Raw genomic sequence first — 4852 nt, 5'->3', positions numbered from 1 at the left:
CAGCTCACTGGGATTGAAGACCTGGATTTTGATGACTTATCCTGATTTTAACATTGTACTCCTTTAAGGGCACCAGTTGCTTCCAATACTCTATTCTTTGCTGATTGCAGTACAATTCTGGATAAAAGGTACTCAGGTCCTATGCCCTAGGGAAAGATATGACAATAATAAATGCTTGTGAAAATAAAAATGTGGGGCAGCCCTGGTGGCTCAGTGGTTTAGCTCTGTCTTCAGCCCAGGGCCTGATCCTGGAGACCCAGGATCGAGTCCCACGTCGGGCTTCCTGCATGGAGCCTGCTTCTCCCTCTGCCTGTGTCTCTGCCTCTCTCTCTCTCTCTCTCTCTATGTCTCTCATGAATAAATAAATAAAATCTTAAAAAAAAGAAAAGAAAAATGTGAGATAAATTTAATAGACATATAAGAAAGCATAAGGATCAGCAGTTGTAGTCCTAACAAAGACAGGACAGGTGGCTAATTGCAGTGGGTAACAGGCTTTGACAGCTTGAATAGCAACAAGGACAGTAAAACTTCAAAAGACAACATCATCCAGTATGGTAAAAAGAGCAATTGAAACACAGAGATCAGGAGGAGACCATGGATCAAAAGAGAAAGGGACTTGGGCATGACCAATGAATTCCAGTAAATGAACTATTGAGAAAGATTTGGAAGCCCAAAAGATATTCCTTTATTTTTTTTTAAGATTTTATTTATTTATTTGGTGGGGGGGGGGGTGCGGTGGCAGAGGGAGTGGGAGAGAGGGAATCTCAAGCAGACTCTCTGCTGAGCTTGGAGTCCCAGTTGTGGTCTTGATCTCATGACCTCAAGATCATGGCCTGACCCGAAATCAAGAATCGGATGCTTAATTGACTGAGCCACACAGGCACCCTTTTATTTCCTTTAAAAGATAATGAAACACTTATAATTAGTTGTATTTGTTTAATTTAGGTACATAGTCAATTTGTGTTATAAACTTTTTCATGGTGTATTGTTTATTTCATTTTTGGATTTATAGATCCTCGAAAGAAGCCAGGTAACATCTAATACAGTTCAATCGGGCTCTTGCCACTGAATATCCCTAGATGTGTTCATTTGCACTCTTACCCTCACAGGGCTAAGGTAAGGTAAAAGGTCTCACAGATATTTACCTGCTCTCCTCTGTTCTTGAGACAATATGTTTAGTGCTTAACCTAGGAACAGAAACACAAGACAGATTGGTCATTGTCATCAAGTCCTTTTGTTGACATTCTAGACTGTCTACTTGGGTTCTACACATTGCCCCATGTATGTTGTTGAATTTACTGCACACCTGTCCTTGGCTAATCTAGCTTACTGGTTTCTTGGCTTCTGCTTTGCCCTGACCCTATGAAGAGTAACTTGTTTTGTTTTGATTGTCAACCAGAGTCTTCTATCTCCCACTTTACCTTCCTAGGGAAGATTTGCATCTTATGGTTTTAAAAGTCAATGTTTCTTTTGACTTTAATTACCAGTATGTAGTCCTTTTTCCACTCATCTTCAGACTTGTCAGCCCCCTCCACAGCTTTTATGGCCTCTTCCCAACCAATCCAGGGAACCAATCCTCTGTGGATCCCTGCCCTGGGTCCCTGTCTATCCTTAGGTCTCATTCCCAGTTCCAAACTCTGAATTTGACTTGCTGCTCCCTGAGTGCCAGTGCCTCCCCAAATTCTAAGCTGTTTTTTGGTTCAGCTTCATTCTTGCGATAGTGAGAAAACTGAGAAGGGAAGAGAAACCAGCATCTCACCGCATTTTTCCAGTTTCTTGGGCCTCATAGTCCTAAAGGAAAGGCTCAACACTCCGATGGTGAGGATGAAGCTTTACCTCAAGAGGTTGTTTAGAAAATGCTCCTTTCTGTGTCATTACTATACTCATCTCTCCCTAACTTTTTTACAAAATGTTTTATTTATTTGAGAGAAGGAGAAAAAGAGAGAGCATGAGAGCATGAGCAGGGGGAGGGCAAGAGGGAGAAGCAGACTCCCCACTAAGCAGGAAGACCAAAGCAGGACTCCATCCTAGTACCCTGAAATCATGACCTGAGCCAAAGGCAGACACTTAACTGAGCCACCCAAGCACCCCTCCCTAACTTTTAAAATAAGTGTAACCCCTAGGTCAGAATATCAATTTTATTTATATGGAATCTTAAGAGTGGTAGCTTTAATTTCATCAAATCTAAATGATAGTAACAGCAAACTTCCACTGAGTACTTACCTGTGATAACGAATATATTCATCACTCCAACCCTCTGAGATATCATTGTTGTTATCCGCAATATACGTATGAGGAAACTGGGAAACAGGCAAAATAACTTCCCCAAGATCAGATAGCAAATGACAGCCAGATAGGATTCATACTTGTGCATTCTGTAGTCTGAGGTCTTAATCGTTATGTCTCATACTCTAGATCTTTGATACGGTCCTTGGTATAAATAATTAAATAAATCATAGAGGATATGCAAATTATGAATCTTGGCAGGGATTTTTCTTCGGAGATTTAAAAAAATTTTTGCATGTGAAAATAGGTAATTCATCCTTTAGTCAAAAAGGAAGATGCATGGAGATGTGCAATGATACTCTGAGATGCACATAGTCTTATCTGTAGCTTGAAGTGTAAAGTCATTTATAACTTAGATGATTACAAATGCAAAGGTGCTCTGGTTGCCTTCAAATTGCAGGAAAAGTGGGGGGGGGGTAGTTAGAAAGGTAAGTGTGTGATACTATTTTCAATGCCAGCCCTTCCCATGAATGCTTCTTTTAATAATTATGATGGTTAATAGCAGTCATAACAATATATATTGATATATATGTTATATATAGTGTTTTACAGTTTATAAAGCATATCTCCATGATTTACTTCCACTTTTGTCCTTCTGATATTCGTTTGCAAAATGACAGGTCAAACAGCTCATTTAATTAAATGAGCAAACTGAGGAGTAAAAAGATTAAGTGACTTGTCCACAGTACACTGATAGTGGATGATCACAGCAAGATAAGTTCCCTCACCACAAACCCTCAATCCAGGTGCTTGTCATTAGACCAGGCAAGTCCCAAATATATAAATTTAAAGGAGCTTTTAATAACTGGAAAATAATCATTGTACTGAAATATTTAATAGCTAACTGAAACATGATGATAGAAGTTTTTCATGTCTCCAGAGGTGGTTCACATCACTGTTATTTTAGACTTACTTTTATACTTTAAGTATATGGTTTCTTTTCTGTTACTAGAGGACATAATATTCTGAGTTAACGAACAGAAGTTGTTTTCAATGCAAAACAAAAGAGGGATCTAGACTGTATAAAGAATGCCTACAAATAATAATAAAATACAAGACACTCAATAGGAAAATGGAAAAGCAATTAAAAATGGAAAACTTAAATTACTGGTATATAAAACAATGTTCCAGCCCACAAGTAATCCTAGAAATGCATCATCCTCATTAGTTTGGAAAAAAATTAGAGAATTCTATGATGTCATGTGTTGATGAGGACATGGGTGTAGGAATCTTCACACACACAACCTACAGGAAGATGAATATTTTGGTTTTGCACCCAGTTCTGATTCATGGTGGTGGGGCACCCCCACACCTCCAAACAATGCTCTGACACCAGCTGCTGTCCTACCATTTAACTCACTATCACAAAATAGTGTCAGATCCCTCAGGGTAAGGCATCAATCCTATGAGACAATCTCACCACTACCACCACCCAACCCCACTTCTGGCCAATGGCAAGCTCACCTGTGCTTCTTACCAACTGGGTATATATAGGTCAGAGATCCTCACAACCCCTTCCTCAGCTTCAGTGAATTTGCTGGAGCAGCTCACAGAACTCAGAGAAACATTGTTCTTACTAGATCACTGGTTTATTAAGAAAGGATGAAAAAAAAAAAAAAAGGATGAAACTCAGAAACAGCCAAATGGACAAGATACAGAAGGCAAGGTATAGATAAAAAGCACAGAGCTTCCTTAATTACGTACACCACTCCCACAACCCAATGTGTTCACCAACCCATAAGCTCTCCGAACCCGAACCCAGTCCTTCTGGGCTTTTATGGAGGCTTTAATTCATAGTCATAATTGATTAAATCATTGGCAGTTGGTGATAGATTCAACATCCTTCTCTTCTCCCCTCCCTGGAGTTCAGGGTGGGATTGAAATTTCCAGAGCTCTTATCACTTGATTGATTCTCCCTGCAACCAGCTTCCAGCCTTAGGTAAGTACCTAAGGTTGCTTCATTAACGTAACAATGGACACCTCTCTCTTCTTGTCCTGAAGGAAATCTCAAGGGTTTTAGGAGCTAGGTGCTAGAACAGTGGAAGAAGACTAAATATATATTTATTCTAAATCACAGTGTTCACAACTAGCATTGCCATTCAGGAAAGTAGTTATTGGTGAAATTAATATATAGTACTTTATACCCAGCAATCCTGCTCTTGGGTATAAATCTTAGAGAAGTCCTCAACCAATCTGTAAAGGAAAATGTGTAGGGCTATTCCTTGCAGTGTGTTACTGAGGTTGGAGGTGACTCCAACTTTAGTGAGTTCTTCACTAAAGGATTAGGTAAGTAAAATGTGTATCAAATGCATTTGACAGGGGTCCCTGGGTGGCTCAATTGGTTAAGTGTCTGCCTTCTGCTCAGGTCACGATCCCAGGTTCCTGGGACTGAGCCCAGTGCTGGGCTCTCTGCTCAGCGGGGAATCTGCTTCTCTCTCTTCCCTCTATCTACTTGTGCTCTCTCTCTGTTGAATAAATAAAATCTTTTTTAAAAATGCATTTGATAGTGTATTATGACCTTGCTAAAAGCAATAAATAAATGGAATTACAGTAATAAGAAATAAGT

Source organism: Vulpes lagopus, chromosome 7 (assembly GCF_018345385.1).
Source record: "Vulpes lagopus strain Blue_001 chromosome 7, ASM1834538v1, whole genome shotgun sequence".
NCBI lineage: Eukaryota > Metazoa > Chordata > Mammalia > Carnivora > Canidae > Vulpes > Vulpes lagopus.
This window is presented reverse-complemented; position numbering follows the sequence as displayed.